We start from the raw sequence: 22,983 nt of genomic DNA, 5'->3' as shown, positions 1-22,983 counted from the left end.
CACAGCTGCTGGAGGGAATGGTTAGGTGACTGTACCCAGCTGCTGAATGCTTCAGCAAGCTATGCCAACAGAAGGTTTTTGATTTTAAGCAAGTAGGCACCTTATGGAATACATTTGCATGCTGTTAGCTCCAACTGCAATGAATTCCCATTTGACAAATGAATAGTAACCAATAACCAAGTCCAAATATTATAATTGGATTGGAACAAATTCAGATCCCGCGACACACTCGCTTATTCAATGTACTGCTGATGGCAAATCCTGTGACACTCGCAGCTTTGTTGCGCTCCGCAACAAAGTTTTGCCTCTAGACCAGAATGGGGAACCTGAGGCTTGGAGTGACCCCCAGGTCTCTAGGTCTAACTCTTGGGACTCTCTGTAAGTCAAAAACTCTCACCAGCCCCACTTTATGCCCTTCTTGAATGCTTTTGGCTGGGGAAACACAGCCAGATGGGCGGGATATAAATAATAAATTTATTGTATGTATGTATGTATGTATGTGTTTATTTATTTATTTATTTATTTATTTATATTATTATTTTGCCTGGCTGGAATGTGCCTTGAATTCTGATCATGTTCACTGCTTGTCTTAATGGTGTGTGCAGAAACCAGATTTACTATGCAAAGGTAGACTTTGCATTTGTTGTTGCAGGTTGTGGAAGGCAGTTCTATACACCAAGACGTTTGGAATAAGGTTTGCCGTTTCTGGCATAAGATTTGTAGACATGACGCTATATACCCCTTTTAAACAATATTTAACATCCATGTACTTTTCTCCCCATTTTTGAAAATAACTTCCCTCATGACAAGTGAAATTGTGAACAATTAAAAAAGAAAAATGGCAGGGCCTCTGAAGACTGAATAAAATTGGTTTGTGGTCTGAATTAGGAAAATCCCAATAATATTCATTTTAATATATTCTATGGTTGTCAGCTATGTAGGTATAATTATTTTCCGGAAGGTTCATCTGCCACAGGCCTGATAGTGATCAGTTGCTGTTTGTTCTACTCAGATAAGATCCTTAACATAACAGTGACCTGCAGGAAGAAAAATGGGAGACATTGTTCTCTAAGTCTGGGACCTTACTCAGGAGTAGACAAATTACAAGGAATTCCATTTACAGTGACCTTGTCTGCTATAGTGTATGGCTTTTTCTTCCACTGATAGGGAAGGTGGGCAGGCATGCGGGGTTAAGAACATAGCACCCAGTGACACGAGCCACATCACTTCGGCAAAGATGTCTAGTCTGAGTATCTTTTCCAGGAATTGCTTTTAGAACAGCAGGAGGAAGTGAACCATTATCAGGTAGCCAGAAGCAGTGCTCTTACTTGAGCCCTCAATGCTGCCATCTCCCACCAAGGCCTTCTATTCTCAGACATGCCTCTCATGGACTCAATAATTTCTGGAACCCTTTATATACAGAAATGTGAGGGCAAGTGTGCACCTGCATGACTACAAAGAAATCCCAGAATTAAAAAAAACCACCTCATTAAAAAGATGTCCACGTCCCCAAGATAGTCCTTGAGCCAGATTCAGCCACCCAGCCCTGCTAGCAGAAACTAGCACAATGGCTCCCACTCGTCCAGTGGGGCTTTCCCCACCCTCTTCTCTCCATGTGCACCCTATGTCTCCCCTGAAGGGTTGTAAGACCCCCTCATGGAAGGAGGGGGGAGATGATTCCATCAGACAAGCCAGAAAGAATTCCACGCCTTTTTTTCAAAGTCTTCCCACCACTTGTTGCCAAAATGCCTTTCTCCATCTAATTATTCACTTTGATCCATTCAGCGTAAGGCTTGTCATATCTTTTACATTGACACTTGGATTGGGAACATGGGGCCCTTCAGATGTTGTTGAATTATGTCTCCCTGCTCTTTAGCTATTCTGGCCAAGGCTGAGTGCAACAGTCTCTGGTTTGTTAAATGGTCCCCACTCCCGCTTTACAAGAACCTTGTACTGCAAAATATTCTATGCCAGATCCCGACACCAAAGTACACACCTGACCAGTAGCCACTGGGCTATAGCATGCTTCAGCTAGATGAGGTTGCTTCACAGAAATCCACTCATTCACTGAGCTCTGAGGGAATGAAAAGGAGGGTAGATGGGCTCCATTTGCAGGGATATTGACCAAAAAGCTAGATGAGATGATGAATGGAAAAAAGGAATGAAATGCACCACATTGTAAATTGATTGGATGATACTACCATGCTGTATGATCATCAATAAGACATATAAATCATTGATAATATTTTAAGAGGCAGCAAAGTCACTCAGTAATACTTGGGTTTACCTCTCAAAGGCAAACGTTTGCTTTCATAATGAAGAAATTACAGTGTACACCCTCCAGCATGTGACAGATGAAATTACACGCATTTGTTTAAGATCACTATAAAGGATGAATTTGTATTATAGAAACGAATGAGCAAGCATGACCTGCCAAAAACATTTAAAGCACAATCCTAGGTGTGTTTACTCTGAAATAAATCCCACTAAAGTCAGTGAGATCTACTACCCTCAGCAAGTAATGAATATGGAACTGCAATCTTAAAACGTTCACCTGAAAACCTATTTTTATCTACATTCCTTGTGTCATTAGCAATGGAAATTCTCGCTGTATGTTCCAGATTTTACAGGCTTAAGCCTTACCACCCCACAATGAAACCATTCAGTTTAATCCTCATTTACAGCTGCAAAAATGGAAGTTTGAGAGGCCTTAAAGAATCCCTTGGCAGAAGTAGAAGAACTCATGTTTCCCCAGTTTGTAATTTTGTGATTAACTGAAGCCCTGCTCTGTCATTTCAAGATGGCTGCTGTATTACAACAGTGCCAGTTCCCCTCAGTACCAAGCGCCTCACTATTTCAAGCATCATTTTGCACTGGCATTTTCCCATCACAAGAGGTACTGACATTAAATGCAGAATGATGATTAAAGCAGCAATTCACCACAGCTAGAGGTAAAAGTAAATATTATGCTTTAAAATCGTTTTCTGATGGAGGTAGTAATTAGGTGCCAACCATTCTGTCAACAAACTGAACCTCATTAGTACGAGAAACTCTCCAAGTTCCCTCCACCCCAACCCAATCTACTTCTCCTGAAGTAAACTCATTAGTGTTATCAACTGAAGGCCTGTAAATCTAACACCCTGTAACAGGAAAATAACGGAATTAAAGTGTTTGCTCTTCACTGAAGAATGGACAGATTTAAAATAAGAATGCCAAACACCTGTCATGTGCAAAGCACAGGGGGAGAATGATGTCACAAATGACATATCTCTTCATGTCAGTGTGACTTCCACATCAATTTTTTCTCATGAGATACTGAAAATGGGAAGCTGTCAGAGAGAGTGGGGCAGAGATCTACATTAATGCTCTTCTTGTGCCAACTATGAAGATTTTTGGCACTGCAGATAAATCATCAACATTATTTCTCTGATTTAGAAAGAGACTTTTAGAGTAAGAAAGGTATCAAAGTCTGGTTTCAGAGCGTTCTTCTAAGAAAGCAAAAACACAAAGTTTAAGCAAAGCGAGGGAGGTGCGCTTGAAGTTTTGTAAATCAAGCAAAGGATTCTCATAAGACATTACCCGGTTGATTTAAGGGGTGACTCATGTGCATAGTAGTCAACATTGCTTACAGGCTTCCAAAATGTGCATGGAGCCTCTATGGATACAAGAACCTCTCCACTTCAGAATGGGTAGAGGGCGATCAGAACAGCAACTGTGCCAGAGTTGGACAGACCCACCTTCCCCGCAGCATCTCCTTGCACTTGTAATCATTAATACTGATTGGCATGGGTGGCTTGACAAAACGCGCAGTAATGACTCCATGCTTGAAATAGACTTCCAACACCAGTTTTCCAGGACTTCTATCTCCTGGACTACCCTGGCTATCCAGCTGCTTTACACAGTGTCCCAAAGACCATTTCTGATGTTGCCTCAAGACAAGAGGTGCCCATACCCAAAGACACAGATGTGCTCATTTTTGATTACTTTTCTAAGGTACATCTCTGCAGCTTACACAGATCACAGGCCAACTGACATATAGTTTCCAAACCCCGTGTCCTGGCCCAATAAGATCTGTACTACAAGAGGCATTCAGTTTATGATAGACTGTCCCCATCTCATCCCCAATTTCAGAGCATATCACAAACCTTTTGCAGTGTATCTTTTGGGTTACTCCTCCTTTCTGTCTTAATAGTTATTGTTTATGCCTGTTCTCAGAGGCAAAACAACTTTCGAATGTATTTTTTTTGCAGCTTCATAACAATATCTTTATGCTTGCATGATGGTTGAGTTTATGCATGATTGGATGGCATTATAGTGTACATTATCTGGGCTGGAAAATGAGTGGGGTGGGGGAAGAGTGTCTAGACCTAATTGCTGTCTGTTCTTTCAGTAAAGCACCTTAAGACCGAGGCTATTTGTTGCAATAGTGACAAATGCAGAATGGACACTTCATAAAGAATAATGATGCTATTGATACATTTAAAAAAAGAAAACAGAAAACCAACAGCAACATTAAATAAAAATGTTTTATGTGCTTTGGAACAGATTGATTTCCATGTACAACATCCAGCCCCTTCTGTTTTTCTACGAAGCAATTTTCTGCCTTGACAATTTCAAGGAAATTTACATTTCCAGAAAGCACGGTGGCCTTCCTAACCTTTCCTTTTGATACACTCATCTTCTTAAAGAATTCACAATGCTGAACTCTGAGTTATGGAAACTTCTCCTACATGCATAGATTTGCGATTCAAGTGCAATGGGATTTAGCTACATCAGCCTTTGCCAACCTGGTGCCCTCCAGATTTTTTGGGCTACAAGAAGTAGGAGAGGGTGCTCAGGGGTGATCAATGGCCTGAGCCAGCCAGATGTTCCATATGTCATCCAGGGCTTTGACAGGAGTGCCAGTCATCTCAGCAATGAACTCTTGTAGAGCCATCTATCAACATCTGAGAGCAAACCATCTTCATAGGTTCATCTGCAGAGGGGGAAGGATTCCGAGAGCCTAAATCTCAACAGGATCTGACCATGACAAGGGCCTGATGTCAATATCCCCCACTTTCAGATCATCTTCTTCCTGCCCAGTCAAGAAAACAAGGCCCAGAGTGTGAGCCCTGTGCTGGGATGACTGAAGATAGCCATGACAAAATTATCTTAATCGGATAGTGCACAACTGCATCTTCAATAAGTCCCCCTGAAGTTTATGGAGCTTAAATGTATATTAATTATGGAGGACAGTAGCCAAGAATTTCTGGATCATATCCCAGAATGTACATTGTGTTATTTTATGTTCCCGGAGTAGATCATAAAGCAATTCAATATTTTGGCAAGTTTGATCTCTTGGAAGACTTTAAAGCAAAACAAGGCAAACGTGCAGGCAAAACCTAAAGGGACTGGATATACATTTACTTTTATTGCCACACTTCTGCCATGCCAATGCCCACCACCAACTATGCTGCTGCTGTGCCTTGGCTCTCGCTAAACTCAGTGAGAGCCCAGGCGACCCTCAAACTTTTGTTGCTGGGCCTTTTGCACTTCCACCGCCTGAGGTGAGTGCTACACCCCGCTTTATGAACAGGCCGGCTCTGGCCAAAACACTGGGTTGTTACAGAGAGCAAGTCTGTTTCAGCCCCAGTTTCAAAACAGGGTTGTTTTGTTCTCTTTCTCACCCAGACACTTTGATGGCATCACCTCCAGCCTGTGGGTAAGGAAGGCACATATCGTCCCATAAGGACCTGCAGCTGTTTAACTTCTATTGGCAGCGTATCACCTGTACTAGGACATTTCTTTAGTTATACAAAGGCTCATTCTGCCAACAAAAGGGAGTCTGCCAGGCCAAACCTTTCTACTCCTCCAGACCAGACAGAATACAATAGGATGAAATATTGCCTTTCACAAAGGTAGCAGCTACAGATCACACAGGGAGGCATGCCTGGGCAAATATATTGCCATTCCAGTTCCCATACTCTTGCTCATCCTTGCTCAACCTTGTGCCTTCCAGATGTTTTGGACCTCAGCTCCCATCATCAATAGCCATTGGGCCTGCAGGCTGGTGCTGCTGCAAGTTGCACTCCTAAACAACTGGAGGGTGCCAGGCTAGGAAAGATCACTCTTTATAATTCTATAATTGACACTCATGAAGTTGTGGGGTTACTCACTCATAGCAGTACAAAATAGTGTTATAAAATCATTCCTGCGGAGAGGGCATATTATTTCCCTATATTCAAATGAACCATTTCTGATATGTGGCTTCTGATTGTCCCTGTAGCAGAAGCAGTGCTATTTTTCTAGAAAAAGAGGTGCTGGAACGCATCATGGATGCCTCCCTCGTTCTCTGATAATGGCAATGGCACCCACTCAAGAAGTGCCAGAACTGATTTCTGGTAAATTCTGGCTGGGGGAAAAAGCCCTGAGCAAAAATCTATCTAGAGCACACAGTGAACCATAATTTGTACAATGAAAAACACAGCATTCAGGAATCAGAGGCAGTTTTAATTAAAGTGAGGAACAGCCCCACTGGATGAGAAGTGGGATTAATTATGGCTGTTGGTAGTAATAATACTGTTGGGTGGCGATGTTTTGCTAGATTAAGATGCATACATATCTACAACTCCTAGAACCATGCAGTTGAATTTGAGACAGCCTCATCCCCAGACTGAGGGCAAGATTCTGTAACGTGTGAGTGACTTACCACTACGTGACGAGTAACCAATTCTACTACTACAGTATGTAGCATAGCTCCACTCTCTGCCTGGTACTTTTACTTGGGTCACTTGATTCCGTGTGAATCTTTTTATGCCAGCATCAGCCACCACCAGGAACGGGTCAGATTGGCATGTGAGCTCTGGCCTGATTTAAAACTCTGACTCTGCAGGCAGTGTTTTAATGACCTCCAACAAATACTGGCTCCATGTTCATGGGGGGGGGGATCAGTATGTAGAAAAGAAATGCCAGAGTACTTTTCAGTCTTCACGTGTCAAACGAGTCGATGCAGCAATCTGATAAAAACTGTCAGGAGAAATGTGGAAATTTATCATGACAGGATGTGTGCACTTTTAGAACTTCCCAAAGGAGCACAGAAGCAAATTCCAAATGTCCATCCCATGTGGAACAGGAACACCCATAGGACAGGCAGAAAGCAAGACTGGCATCAGCAGCACTGTCCCAATTAATTCACAGGAGCAAAGCCCTGCAATGCAATTCTCTACAGTAAATCCTCTCCTTGTGCATCATTGTTCCAGGTAGAGGGTAGAGCTATGTATTTAAACACACAAGAAAGATAATATAGACATGTATGAATATATGAAGCCACACTGGAGATTTCTTCTTATAGGACAGCCTATAAACACTACAGATAAATACATGCACACCAAACTTCATTTATAGCCACAGCAAAGCGCATTTACCTTTTGCCGTTAAATGCCTTATCGTGACGTTGTAGGAGCGTGTCTCGTTTCTGTTAGCTTAGCTTTAGAAAGTACACAGTTATAAAGATGTACCAGCCCTTGAGTTGTTAGCAGTTGTTAGAAAAATAATGTAAGAATGGTATGAGGCCACTTGATTCTCCCAGAGACAGTGGATCACTATGGTAACATGTTTTGCTTGAGTTTCTCACACTGCAGAGAAATTGACAAAAGTGTATTGTTATGTATTCACTGATACCAGAATGGCAAGGGATCTCAGGGGTCCCACTGCAAAACTTGGGTTTGGCTTCCTTGAAATGCTGGTCACTGAAGACTATGCCATTTCTGTGATAGAAGGTCGAGTTACACACACATACATATATATACAGTGGTGCCTCGCAAGACGAAAATAATCCGTTCCGCCATTCTCTTCGTCTAGCGGTTTTTTCGTCTTGCGAAGCAACCCTATTAGCGGCTTAGCGGATTAGCGCTATTAGCGGTTTAGTGGCTTAGCGGCTATTAAAGGCTTAGCGGATTAGCGGCTAAAAGGCTATTAGCGGCTTAGCGGCGTAGAAAAAGGGGGGGAAAGTGGGGGAAAATCGCAAGATGTTTTCGTCTTGCGAAGCAAGCCCATAGGGAAAATCGTCTTGCGAAGCAACTCAAAAACGGAAAACCCTTTCGTCTAGCGGGTTTTTCGTCTTGCGAGGCATTCGTCTTGCGGGGCACCACTGTATATATATATATATATATACACAGTTACAGGTAGGTAGCCGTGTTGGTCTGCCGTAGTCGAAACTCTTTGTGACCCCATGGACCAGAGCACGCCAGGCACTCCTGTCTTCCACTGCCTCACTGCCTCCCGCAGTTTGGTCAATACACACACACACGCACACACAGGCTGAGTAGAAAATAGAAGGTCCATGGCATTAACATTCTAGCAAATCCTGCTGCCTCACTAGGTTTCAGGGGGGCACCCAAATCATAACTTTGGATTCTCACAGAGAGCAAGTCATTATTAATTATTAATTATTATTTATTATTATTTATTATTTATTATTTATTATTTATTATTTATTATTTATTATTTATTATTTTTTATTATTATTATTATTATTATTATTATTATTATTTATACCCCGCCCATCTGACTGGGTTTCCACTGCCACTCTGGGTGGCTGGCAACAGAATGTTAAAATACAATAATCTTTTAAACATTGAAAGCTTCCCTAAACAGGGCTGCCTTCAGATGTCTTCTAAAAGTCTGGTAGTTGTTCTTCTCTGACATCTGGTGGGAGGGCGTTCCACAGGGCGGGTACCACTACCGAGAAGGCCCTCTGCCTGGTTCTCTGTAACTTGGCCTCTCGCAGCGAGGAAACCACCAGAAGGCCCTCGGCACTGTCATGTCTCTCTGTCTTTCCAGCCTCAGCTTTCAAGACTAATTGGGCATTGTTCTCCCTCAAGAATGCCTTGTTGACGTCACCTCCAGACATGAAAGTGAACAAGGCATGTGCACTTTGGCTTAATCTCTTCCTTGTCATAGTGGGTACAGTCTTCATCAAGGCAGGAAAGTCTTGACCTGCAGGCTTTCAAAACACCAGTGTACCATCTGTGTGCTGCATGATGATAAACCAAGGCACCCCCAGAGGTTTTATTGGTACACTGCTCAGTAAAAATATTATAAAATAATATCAGATCAAATAAATTCAAACACAGCATGGACCTGCCTAAATCTGCCTGGGCAATGTATCAGTATATAGTTGGCCTCAGTGTTCAATAGCAATTCAAGTGTGCCTTCTTACCTCTCTCTCGCTGTGGGAGAGAAACTCAAAGCTTCCCCAGAATGGAGTGAAGGATGCCTAAAAGCTCGTGCTGTTTTCTGAAGCTCTCTTCATGGCCAACTTCTCTTCGAGACACTGCAACATAATGGAGTTGAGTTGCTTTAATTAACTGCACATTCCTGGGGCCTAAAGTGCCTGTAGAGGATTCATGAAGCCTTTCTGCCAATATTAAACACAGATCAACTCTGTGCTAGTAAAGGAAACTAATGTGTTTTCTGACCTGTCCCAAAGGCTTGGAGTGAACAAAAGAAAGGTCATTACTTCCAAGAGACTCTACTAAAACCTCTCTGCAGTGTCAGTTTTGTTGACATCCCCCCTCATTCCAGCTGGTAATACTGCAGTATCATTGCTGCCGGAGGCCTAAGAACTGCCAGGAAAGAACTGGCTTTCCCAGATATGGATTAATGCAACTTAACACAAGTTGTCCTGTTATTCAGGACGGCCACTTGCCAAAAGGAAACTGTCAAGTGTGAAGAGAACAGGATGCCTTCTAGAAGGACAGAGAGCGATGAAACTCAAACAGAGTGACTATGTTTCCATGGCGATGCCCGCTGGTTATCCACTGTGTGCAAAATAAAAAAATAATAAATGATTTAAGTTTTGTCTTGTCAGTAATATGCATCATCCCAAGAAAAATGAATCGTACATTTGGCATCCATTTTTAAAAGGTCAATGAATGCTGCATTCCTAGGCATGCTTACTCAGAAGTGGGGCAGCAATTTCAAAAAATCTGCTAGCACATTTGCAAAGCTAACAGGTCCAGTATGGTTTCAAACTGGATGGTGGACCATGTTGCAGGGGGAGTGGGAGTCTGTCAGTCCCCCCAACATCTCAGGTAAAGACATGGCCATACATGGGATGGCCCTGTCTGTGCAATCTCTCATGAAGTAAATGGAGCTACAAGACATATGGCTGTTATGTGTTAAATCAATGCTGCAGAAATGGTGGTCCTTCAAGTGTTGTTGAACTCCAGCTCCCCAGTTAGTATGGGCCAGGGATCATGGGAGCTTTCCCCAACAAGATCTAGAGTCCAGTTTCTCCACTTTGCTAAATTCTCACACCGTATAGTACTTGAGGTGTGGGTAGGTGGAAAAGGACACCAACTCTTCTAGCACTGGAAAGGAACAAGTAGTCTATGGTTTGTAGGAATTAGTCTACAGTCTCTCTTTCACAACTCCCATCCACAATAATTAACCTCCAATAGAAGTTTTGAAGAAAGGGTAGCTAAAGACTGCACATATTAAAATAGTCTAGCTAGGACATGTTTATCAGTCCTAGCAGTTGCTGTTGTTGTTTTATATCGAGGCCAAATGCACATGAGAGTTGAGACACAATTATTTCTGGACTGGACCATCGTAAACTTGTATAAAAGTCCCTGCCGTTTTCTATTTGTTTTTGCCTAACCGTTTTTTGGAATCAAGAAGCAATTAAGCTATCCATCTTGTATCCTTTCAGAGAAACTGGGCTAAACTGTGATGGAAACAGCTCATCTTTGTTTCCAGAGGAAAAACCTTTCAACCTTTGGCAGTTCACCCGTCACCGACAGCATTCGGCAGACTGGATTACTTGCAGCCTAGTAGTTCATTATTCACATCACAGCAACTTCCACAAAATTTGCACTGAGCTAAAGTGAAAATGTGCTGTCACGTTTGTCACCGTATAAATATCTGACCTTTCCATATGGAAGGAAAAAACACCAGCTGTCTGTGACAGTCTGAAAGTATTTGGCACAAGCTCACCAGGAGCGATCAGCCCCACTTTACAACACTCCCCCCCCCCATGTTAAATTCTGAAAGAAAGCAGGCATTTAATAGGGATATGCTGGCAGATTTAAATGCCAGTGCTATACAGGGGGTGGGGGTGGGGGAAAACCAACTCAGACATGAGCGCAGCTCTTTGCAACAGGACACAAAAATAAACTAAACGCTCAAAACTTTATGTTGAAGTTTAGCAAAAGATAACACAATAAAAACAAGAGGCTTCCCCCCAACTACTATGCACTGACTGGAAGCATCTCTGAACAGTGGCCAGGCCTGAATTTCTCCATCCCTACCCAAGATACATTTGAAAGACTAAGCTGAAAAACTGAATCACATTTTCTTGACTCAAGACATGGCTAGCATTTCGTCAATTGTAAATGGTAAACTCTGGCGCAAGTGTGAATCACTGCTACTTAAAACTCAAACACCATATGTAACTGATTGTTTCACCCCTGTTTATAGCAGTATCGAAGCGTCACATCATACATTTTTTTATTTTACGAAAGCTTGACATTTATGCAAAGCAGAGCCTTTGACCATACAGTGTTCAGTTTTGTCACATTTTACAGTTAAAATGATAACGACTAAAGCCAGCTCTCTTGCTGAACGTAACCCCGAATGATTTATGATGTGACTTTAAGCAATTTCCCAGCAAAGATAATTCTTGTATCGGTCCCTGAGGTCATAGGAAGAATTAAAAATGGTGTCTCTGCTTTCCGATAAGGTCGACCAAACCTTAGCATTGCTGTGTTTTTCTAGGAATGAGAAGGAACTCGTAATTTTTATAGATCTATTGGTGCAATGTTGCAGGGATCATAGAATGAGTGGGAAGGGACCTCAGGTGTCATCAAGGCCAACCCCCTGCAATGCAGGAATATCGGCTAAATCATACATGACAGATGGCCATCCAACCTCTGCTTAAAAACTTCCAAGGAAGGAGAGTCCGTGGAATTTCCTTTCTTGTAAGTCAAATCCATTGGTTTGTGTCCTAGACTGTGGAGCAGGAAAAAACTTTTTTGTATGTCTTATACTATTGCTGTACTCCCCCCCCCCCTCATTTTTCTTGTTGTATCTTTCTGTAAGCTGTTTTGAGGTCTCTTACAATCAAGCAGTGTGCTGTATAAATTTTCTGAAATAAAATAAAATAAATAAAATATTATTTCCTCCAACACTGAGCTTTAGGGTAAAAGCTCTGTCTGTGGGGGCATTTTTAAGCACAGGATTTTTCCCACAGGCTCAGACATGGCATCGATTGAGAGAGATTCCCACCTTGCAATTATCTGGTCCTCTAATATATTGCTCCATATATTCTCTTATCCTTTAATTTTGCCCTTTGTTCCCATCTTGCCTCCTCAGTTCTTGTTCAGATGTGATCTAGACAGTCCTATGTGTGATGCGAAGCGGCAATGTGATTTGAGGGGTCCGAATCACAAGTCACAAGGCTGCAAGATCAAGTCTGTTCAGGAATATGATAAATCAAGGCGATTCCGAGGCTTGGTGACAATTGATATCTAATTTGGCAGTTAAAGCCATTCAGGATGAAGTCAGTTTGCCAGCTGAACGCAGCGTGGGCGCATGAGACAAAGCAACATTCACCTCCAGCTGAAAGACTCTTGAAGCAAAAATGACACGACTGTCCAAAATATGTGTGCAAAATATGTGTGCCGGGGGGAAAGCAGGGAAAGGTAACCCGAGTTGTGCAACAAAACTTCATAATACCAGCTTTGTTTATTGCAATAGGAAATAGGGATGTTTCTTAGTGGCATATTGCATATGTTGAACTAAATATCAGTGGACAAGTTCCAAATCAGTTACCTTAATATATTTCCTTCCTTTCTAATGGCAGATAAATCACTGTTAGACTTCAACCTAGATGTATATCGAACTTCTGAGGAGTTGCAGCATTACAGGAAGGGGCTGTGGCTTTGAGGTAGCGCATCTGCTTTGCATGCAGAAGGTTCCGGGTCCAATCCCTGGCATTTCTGGGCAGGACTGAGGTCACCCTTCTCTGAAACTCTGGAGAGCTGCTGTCCAAAACGGTGGAGAATACAGAGCTAGATGGACCAGTAGTCTTCCTTAGCAAGTTTCTTATATCCTTCTTGGATAGAGTGGAAAGGGGTTTGTGAATGATTCATGCAATTGCTTCCATATTTTTTGGTTAACTTCTGCATCTTGTGCCAATTCCTGGAGGGCATCGTGCATAGTTAGTTCACCAGAAAGATGAATAATGGATTTATGACTTGCTCAGACTTTCTCTGCTTTAGCCTAAAATGTGGGCCTATGTCAGGGGCAGCTAGTTGTGAGAGGAACATTTGTTTTGTGTTTTGGGAAAATCTGAGGCAGTGGTCCCATTCAGCCTGACAGGCACATCTGAATGCTGAACATTTGATCTAGCAGCTAGAGGTCTACTGTGACTTCTAGAAATGAGCTTACTGTGACATAAAACCAAAGGCAGTTATTTGGCCTCAGAGAATGCACTTGAACAAGCATTCTCACCTGCAAAATATGCCCATTGGGTTGGGGGATTAGTGCAATATGCCAAGAGAAGCAGAGAGAGAGAATTCTAATATGCAAGGTAAAATTTGCCTTCCTCTCAGAATTTTCTTTTTGCCTACCATTCCTTCCCCACCCTTCATATATTTTTTCCAGAACTGCCGCTACCTAAAATGCTAATAGTTAACTGACCTAACTATGTAGATTCTCTGATGCCTAATGCTTGGAATGAACTAGCCCAGTTTAATGAAATTCACTGCAATAGTTCAAAAAATTTTGAACTGCACTTGAAAGTAATTTCCATAATTGCTGGGTGAACAGAATGTAAATTAAGTTCATTGTGGGAGGAGGGAGAACTCTGACCGCTTCCTAGTTGATTGTCAATATCTTACATCTCTTTTATCCTCTTTGGGCCTTTCAACTTAAAGTGGACAGGGATTACACAATTTACATTCCACTGTTTGTTGTTTGTTTTAAAAAATATGTTTTCTTAGTCTTCTTAAGTGTATTTTATACTTCAGCACCATAGCTTCTTCCATTCTGGATGCTAGAGTGGGGATGCAGATGATCATTTCGATTAACTTGAACTGAACTGACTGAACTTAACTAGTTTGTTTTGTAAAGGGATGAGTAGGAACAGAAATTAGTTCCTTTTTCAACATGGTTGAACTCCAGCTACCCTTAGTTCCTTTTAAAGAGGAACTTTCTGAGCTCTGCTAGTGCCAATACATCGTCTTCCTATATATGGAATGGAGCCACATTTGAGTATAACCTCTCTAGTTGTGTGGGCTTTGAAAACCACGTTCTTTTACTGAACTAGGCTAAAGCTGTATTTGTCATCAACTTTGCAACTTAAGGCATTGCTGGCAAGGGGGAAAGAACTAGAAGCCATCTAGAATGACATGTAGCCCCGGAATAGAAAGCTATCTACTTCCCCATTTCATGGATCATCTCTTACTTATGCTAATAATTCGCTAATTATTTAGCAAAATATGTTGTACATTTCCCCCTTAACTATATAATTTGTCCACTGTGTGTGTGTGTGTGTGTGTGTGTGTGTGTGTGTATGTGAATGAGAGTTTCTGTAGGAATTGCCCCTACTTTTTAGGATACTGTTCTTCACCCTAGCTCTTGTGTAACCCCTCTTATGTGGTTTAATATGCACACACATATCAGTAATAAGGTGTCAGACTTGATCTTTGGAATAGTCCTTTTTGGCTATAGAGCATATGACTCTCTCCAGCTGTTAACCGCACATCTCACAAAACAAAGACTAAGGAAAGCTCTCTAAATGGGTTTTGTTTTAGAACCAAGTGTCCCCAGTTATAGAAGCCACTACTCCTATGTTTAGCAAACAGCTTGCTTTCCAGATGTCACATGCAAAAGGGAACACGCTGTGCTAACGGCATCTGTCCTCTTAGCAAAGGTTCAGTGGCCATGCATTGATTTTGTTTCAAAATGCAGGAGAGACTTCCTAGTTGTGCTAGTTGTTCTCAGATATTTGTAAGAAAGTTTCAGCAGCTTGTAGCCTTAGCCTAGGCCATGTTCATTTGGAGCTGAGGCCCATAGATTGCAATGAGATTGGCTTCCTAGTAAATATACAAGCAATCAGATATATATATTTTTTAACCTGTAAGTAAACCCTATTGAAAGGGATGCGGGTGGCACTGTGGGTTAAACCACAGAGCCTAGGACTTGCAGATCAGAAGGTCGGCGGTTCAAATCCCCGCGACAGGGTGAGCTCCCATTGCTCAGTCCCTGCTCCTGCCCACCTAGCAGTCTGAAAGCACGTCAAAGTGCAAGTAGATAAATAGGTATCGCTCAGGCGGGAAGGTAAACAGCGTTTCCGTGCACTGCTCTGGTTCACCAGAAGCGGCTTAGCCATGCTGGCCACATGACCCGGAAGCTGTACGCCGGCTCCCTCGGCCAATAAAGCGAGATGAGCGCCGCAACCCCAGAGTCCGCCATGACTGGACCTAATGGTCAGGGGTCCCTTTACCTTACCTAAGCCCTATTGAACACAAGTTCATGCTGATCCTGCACATTGGACCAACAGAAAAATGTAACTGACTTTTAATTTCTATTTCATCCTTCATCTAGTTCTAGGTACGTTTATTAACAGCTCTACCCAACCCCATATCACCTGTAAAAATACAGATCTTGAGGGTTTTTAAACACTCCTCTGTTACTTAAACAGGGTTCACAGAGTAGGAGGAAGAGGCCAAGGGGGCATTTCCTGTTTCGCCTCAAGCGGCAAAACATCCTGGGCTAACCCTGCATACTTCTTCCTAAAATGACACGGGAAAAGCCTACCGGAATAATCCTGGAAAAGGTATTCAAATGTGAAGACTTGTGCATACATCTAATCACTTTTATTATGTTTCATTGTTCTGAAAACCATTTGCCAAGATCAAACGCTGATGATTATGGTAGCTGACCAAATTGTGTCAGATGTCACGATATTCACAAAATTATTGGGAATCCCGTATTGGGGAAACCCGCAGAAAGTTGCTGCAAAGACTACTATTTCGCAACGACAGCAAACAAGTTAACTACAGGCTAGTTCTCTGCTCAGTCTGCTTGCAGCCGATTTCTCTACCATGCCTGCTGTTGACCTAACAAGAGAGTCACTCACGTGCTTTTATATGAACTTTAGTTTTAATATAGGAAGCAGCCATAAGAACTGTCCTAATAACTCCAGGGGCCCTGAAGAAAATGGCTCTGGGAAATGATGGCTGATATAACTAGCATTTTCCCGCCCCTCCTCTTTACTGTAAATTCCAAGCCCTACTTTTCAAAGACCGCTTTCTAACTCTCAGAATGTGAAAGCCTCATTGTTGGGTTACAAGGAGATTGGATGCCTGTCAACCATAAGTATTATGCTCGGTAATAAATGCTTCTAATATTAAAAGTCAGTCATGGCCTTAAAACCAAATCTAATCTCTCTCTTGTGATGTCTTGCTGCTGTTATGAAACCTAATTCCTGAGAGTTGGCAGCGGGGTTCCTTTTCTTTCTTTCTTTCTTTCTTTCTTTCTTTCTTTCTTTCTTTCTTTCTTTTCTTTTTTGTTTTACACTAAGCTCTTGTTTTTCCCTTAAGGAGTCTGTATTTTAGTGGGATGCGAGGAAAGGTTAAAATTATGTTTATTTGCATATTTATATGTTACCCTTCTAGTGTAAAATAAACAACCCAGGGCAGCTTACAAGATAAAAGCATTCCATACAAAAGAGACAAAACACAAAAACTCATAAAACACAGAAAGGGCTGTCTCAAAGTTTAAATCTCTTCAGATTTTACATACATCTGGTATGTCTTTCATTGTTCAGAGAAGCTCTTCCTAAAAGAGGTTGCCAAGGATGTTCTTGGTTTCCAGAACTCTCCCTCTCTGTCATTAAGAGGCATTTGCTAAGGGTGCTCTGGGATTTGGGGCTCATTGCCCCTTCCTTCTCTTTTCCCTTTCCATTCTCTGGAGACACTGGACCCTTTAATTTTTTGACAGCGCAGGCTTTATGATTATGTAGAGATCATTTGGAAAAAGAGGGGGAAATCCCGGCTCCAAACCAGGCAATAACTGGAAGTGAGCTGTTCAACAGTTGCAAACTACTTAAAAACTGGTGAGGGTGGGCTGTATGGAAAGGAAGGAAGGGGGATGGGAGGAAATTGCCCATGCCTGCAGATACAGGGAAACTTCAAAGAAAGCTGTTCTCAAGCCCTTCTAAAATCAGCGTATCAAGTGGGTCAAATCTCTCTTCAGCTTTTCCACACACTTGGCACGATCAGATTTTCACCGGAAACCTCTGGCACAGCCACAGAACATCATGAAAAGCTCTTGAACACAGGGAATTAATCGGCACAGAAGCCAATTAAATATGGGTCAAGCAAGGGTATGGATGGGCCCTTTGTTGTGTTCACTCGTTTCAAGAGGTCTATGCTGACTTGGACTGGCTTTGAATACAGCCCCAAAGGTCTACAATAACCCTATTGGGGAAGGGAGGGGAGAAATATATGAATACTTAACTCACTGCTCTCTCACCTGAAGCCCAAAAAGGCTTCAGGCTTCAAGCAACAGGTAGAGAAATCAAAACATTTAAGTGGCAGTAGAGAGGCTGAGGTTGGCAAAAGTTGTTATATCAGGAGCAAAACACAGATCACCGCCTCATATTAAGCCAAGCCATTGATCTATCTCAGTGTTGACTTGTGGCTGCTCTCCAAAGTTTCGGGGGGTGGGTAGCTTTCCCATTCTTACCTGAAGTTGCCAGGAACTGAACCTGGGAACTTTTGCTCTGCCACCAAACACACAACATGGCCTAGCTGCCACTGTGCCATCAGAGGTGGTTTTAGGGTGGCACACCGGCACAGGTGCAGCGCTGTAGGAGGCGCCACAACAATGCTGTAGAATGGAGCGTGAGAGGAAGGGGTGCAGAATTTTAATGTTGCACAGGGCACTGCTGAAATGTGAAAGCCCAAAATCCACCACTGGAGCTGTAAACTCCGACTTAACAAGGGCGAAGTCACTCTCCCTCTCTTGCTCTAGCCCTCTGCATGCAGAGTATATGGATTCCTGTTCCTTTGGGGAATGGGGGATGTCATGATCTCTGGTCCTTGAGGGCAATGACAGCAAGTATTCCAAAGCCAGCTCTGGCAGATCTGTGAGATTATCCCCTTAGGAATGCTCGGAATTCTGCTGTTTGGCAATCTTAGATTGGCAGGGTCTTGGTTTATTTCCCCCCAGGCTCATCTGTGCGATCTAAAATTCCTTTCCACTGCAGTCTTTTATGGAATTGCAATCATATTGTTTTGAGTGCTTTTTTGTGAGGGGATGAAGAAGACAACAGAAAGGTCTGTGCATTCTAGGGAAGAAATGACCATCTTCTAATTCCCAGTCAACTGATGGATGCCATTGGTTTAATTCAGTGCTTCTTGAATTGGGCACTTTTCTCTATCACCCACGGGCTGTATAGGCTGGGGATACAAGATGTAAACTTGAAATTAGGATGTGGGCTGAGAAGAGCTCCAAAATCCAGGTAGAGGGGGCCGGAGACCTGTTTTAGGCATACCTCTGGTGTAGGTAGGTTTCCTCAGAACATTTTCTGATGCCCTAGTCCTAGATAATAATCTAATTTTGCATTGTTATTTTGCTTGAATTTAGGAAAGCTAGAAGCTTTTAAAGTGCTTTCCTAAATTCAAGCAAAATAACAATGCAAAATCAGATGGTCTAAAATGGTATCTGCAGTTGACACCCAATTATTATTACAATATGAAGCAGGTCAGGGGGGTGGGAATCAATTAAAAATGAAGTACTGAAAAAAGAAATTCCATAAAAGTTTCTGACCTACATTACTCTCCCCCCCCCCCCCAATAAGTCTTCGGAAACTAAAAATGCCACTGGCACCAATGGGAAGTTTACCACCAAAGTTTGACTGATAAAAGGTGGAGCAGAGTTTTTTTTGTAGGATTACAGCTGAGGAGAGAAGAGTTAAGCCACCCCTTGTGCTGCAGTCCTGATGAAAATCACACTTTCTCTCTCACACACTGCGCTCTTAGTATCATTACATTTTGTAAAAAGGCCCACAGAGTTTTATGCCTGTGCATTTAATGTAAAGTGCGGTCAGGCCCTCGAACTCTTAAGTCTGTGAATATATCAAGAGATTGACTTAAAGGAGTGCTGTTCCAGAACTGCCTCAGAAATCAGGCCATATCACAATGCGCTTGTGAAAATCTGAGTATGTCCTATGGGAAACCAAACAAACGGGAACCAGAGAATCTGGGGGAATCATTAAGGTGTACATTTTACGCGGCGTTTATCGAGGCTTTAATGAGACACTTGCTCCAAATTACTAACTCTCTCCCACACGCACACCCGACATGTTCTTTCTCATAAAGTTTCCGATATTAAAAAGGCTTTGTCGGGAAACAGCACAATGCACAATGCTCCTGTCCTAACTAACAACATGTTTTTACATTAAAGAAGAAAGACAGCAGTGGGCCTCTTGAAAGCCTTTGGAGGAATATTGTAATGAGATCCATCCTAGTGCTCTAATTCTAGGGAAAGGTTGACTCGGTAGAACCTTTTTACCTCAAATAACAGGCACAATCGATACTCACTCACAATGGATAGTCTCAAGTGATGGCTGCCATTGTTGTCCCATTTTTCCTGGTTGTGTTGATTGATACTTGAGACATGCTCATCTACAGGACAAATGGGACAACAGCATTGGTGAAACAATGCCATCAGCTTCTGGTAGCCTGTACACCTGTAGGTGTACAGCCCTGCGTGAAACTGCCTTATCAGCTCCTTAAGAACAACCCGGCATCAAGGTAGAAGGAAGTGGTAGCAAGAGGACAGACAGTACAATTGAGATGAATCTGGATTTGAGTGAAAGGTAAATGTTGGCAACAGCAAAAAAAGGGAGACCAGATTGGGTGAATAAATGAATAGAGAGGGTATGTCCGGAACCCCTGGCCTACCTGGAAGAAAGTCCCACTGGCGTACACAGTATGTCAAGTCCAGCAGTCAGGAAACACAGTCCAGAGTCAAACCTGAAGCACAGTCCTGTAGAGGTTCTGGAGCATCCAAGCTGAGGTCCATCAATATGGGCAGCTGAGCAGACACAACATCTCAGCTCTACTCTCCTTCCCTCTCTTGAGTCTGGGCTTGATGAGGCATGTGACCCTCACCTGTACTAAGTCTAATCAAGCTGAGGAATCACATACCTCCTCTCTGAGCTAACCTAACAAGACCCACCTGGGCTGTGGGCCCTTGCCTGACTCAGCCTCCCAGAGCATACCTCCTCCTATGCTTCAGGGACATCCTTGTTTGTGGAGACAGGGGCCTCCCTGGCTCTGATTATGGGTCCTGCTCTTCTGGTCCCTGCACACTGACCCTCCATCCCCTTGCTGTCCTCCATCACCTCTTGTGTACTTTCTGCAACCCGGTGGGCCCCAATCGCAGCTACACTCCTCACCGGAATCCTCTTCCTCCTCCCCGTTTTCCTGCCAGTTCATGACAGAGTAAAAGAAGAGGTAATAATAATAATAATAATAATAATAATAATAATAATAATAATAATAATTTATTTATACCCCGCCCATCTGGCTGAGTTTCCCCAGCCACTCTGGGCAGCTTCCAATCAAGTGTTAAAAACAATACTGCATTAAATATTAAAAGCTTCCCTAAACAGGGCTGCCTTCAGATGTATTTTAAAGAGAAGATAGCTGCTTATTTCCTTCACATCTGAAGGGAGGGCGTTCCACAGGGCGAGTGCCACTTCCGAGAAGGCCCTCTGTCTGGTTCCCTGTAACCTCACTTCTCGCAATGAGGGAACCGCCAGAAGGCCCTCGGTGCTGGATCTCAGTGTCCGGGCTGAACAATGGTTGGCCCTGGCATAGTTACTGGAGAAAAGAAAGCAATATATTGACTAGTCTGGCAAGGGGAACCTGTGGCCCTCTAGATGTTGCTGGATTACAATGCCCATTGCTCCTGACTCTTGGCCATGTTGACCGAGGGTGATGAGAGTCATAGGAGTCAACTCCTAGGGGCCGGAGTCCCTGTGCTCATAAAACATTTGAGGAGGCTGGCCCCCCAAATCTGATGGGCATTGCCATTCACACAGTGTGTATGTGTATGAGTGTGTGTGTGTGTGTGTGTGTGCGTGTGTGCGTGCCACATCTTGTGGTGAGGTGTGGCTTACCTGTGCCTCCTCAATATTTTATTCAAGTTGGGACCCCTAATGGGAGTTGTTAGAATCCAGCAACACCTGAGAGCTACATGTTTTCCATCCCTGTGTGGATATGCTTTTAGCCTATCCTGTTTCATGGCTAAGACAAGACAGACATACAAACAGACATTCCCATTAAAAACAAAACAAAAATGAGGATATGTTTATGTTGCAGTATTGAGTAATTGCACTTGGTAGAGCTGGAAATAAGGATGTGTTTGCAACCACGGTACATTCATAAGGATATCAAATGCTTTGGAAGTGCAGAGGCAGTGACTCATACTCTGGTTTCTGTATGTTAAAACGAAATGTTCTCTTGCTCAGAGGAGATTATGGCAGAAATAGCACCTGGGAGAAATGGTTGAAGTACATCCATTTGTATAGGTATTTTGAAAGCTGGCAGCAAAAGGGTTTGTTCCCCGTGGCCAATTTGTTTTATCTTTTTTTAATTGAAACAAAAGACTAGTAGTTCTGGGATCCAGTTTGCAGCTGGGATACAGTGGGTAAGCTAGCAATCTACATCTGTAATACACCCAAGGAAGCACTGCTGATCTTTTAATTAAACCATGATCACCCAGTTTAACTTGTCTCCAAATGAAAGCAAGGTGTGCCGATATATCAGGTGACTTCACAGCACCTGTTGAGAACTAATAGGTGGTTCAACCTTCATCACACTCTAATTGATGCAAAATCAGAGTGAGTGGGAGTTGTTCAACAACACACAATGTTCAATGGAATTCTTTTGCTCAGGTCTATTAGTTTAAATAGAGTACACACAGGAAACTTCCCAATGGGTTTTCCCTAATGGGAATATTATCATAGCTTTCAGTGTGGTGTAAATGGTCTGCACCCATTAGTAATTCTCAACAGATACTGTGAATTACGTTAGTATATCAGTCATGCCTTGTTTTTATTTGGAGACAATTGAAATGGAAATCAGTGTGGAGCATTAAGGTACACATCAAACATTGTCTTCAAAAAAAGTTTGCAATTATCTGAATTTCAGTGCAAATACCCCACACACTAACCTTGAACAGATTAAGCTGTGCCAGCCAAGAAGGACAATGAACAAACTGACAAAAACCAGCCAGACCAATGGATTTCTGAAAAAGAGATACAGACAGGAATTGATGTTGGTAAAGTTCTTTGATCAAAAATATAATTCAAGCATTAGTTCCAGGAAATAAATCTTTGCTAAGGTTAATGGTACAGCAAACCCCATTTGTTTCCCTTAAGCTGTTTTCCATATTTGAATGTTAATTATGAATGTAGTGGTATTGCTTCCCAGAAAGATAGGTGTCAAAAATATCGTGTTTACAATGCAACTGACTTGTCAGAGATAGTCATCAACTATGATCTCCAGAACCGCCTTGTCACAGAGAAAAGACAAATGGTGTATCAAAACTCCATGTCACTACTTTCGGCTGAAAGTAATGTGTATGCATTACCTAAAACACTGCTAGGTCATTCTTTCTCTCAATTTGGAACAAACCTGGTTTGGGGAAAATTGGATCAAAATGCAGTTTTCTCAAGAAACAACAAGATACAGGATAGATATATAACATTCTTATATTACAGGATAGATATATAACATTACAGGATAGATATATAACATTCTTAGTATACTTTGGAGCTAGAGTCAGGGATTGCAGAGTTGTGGTTGAATGAGTGTAACAAAAGTTAAAATCATAGCCTGTTGTGCTGTTATGAAAAGATAGCCCACAGAACACAAATAATTGTATGTTAATGCTGTATTGTTTTTAACATTTGATTGG

At 42.4% G+C, this 22,983-nt stretch overlaps 1 long non-coding RNA gene across 1 annotated transcript; it reads right to left on the bottom strand.

Moving 5' to 3' along the window:
* Positions 1 to 543: 543 nt before the first annotated feature.
* On the bottom strand, positions 544 to 22,763 carry LOC144327531 (uncharacterized). The gene is made up of 6 exons (XR_013392638.1): positions 21,182 to 22,763; positions 19,600 to 20,882; positions 9,200 to 9,313; positions 7,404 to 7,613; positions 1,997 to 7,005; positions 544 to 1,037 (listed from the first exon to the last, which is right to left on the bottom strand). It is a non-coding gene; the product is annotated as an uncharacterized LOC144327531 (long non-coding RNA).
* Between the last annotated feature and the right edge of the window lie 220 nt (positions 22,764 to 22,983).

Source organism: Podarcis muralis, chromosome 4 (genome assembly GCF_964188315.1).
Source record: "Podarcis muralis chromosome 4, rPodMur119.hap1.1, whole genome shotgun sequence".
NCBI classification, from domain to species: Eukaryota; Metazoa; Chordata; class Lepidosauria; order Squamata; family Lacertidae; genus Podarcis; species Podarcis muralis.
Note: the sequence above shows the minus strand (reverse complement) of the source record. Positions and strands in the feature narration are given on the sequence as shown.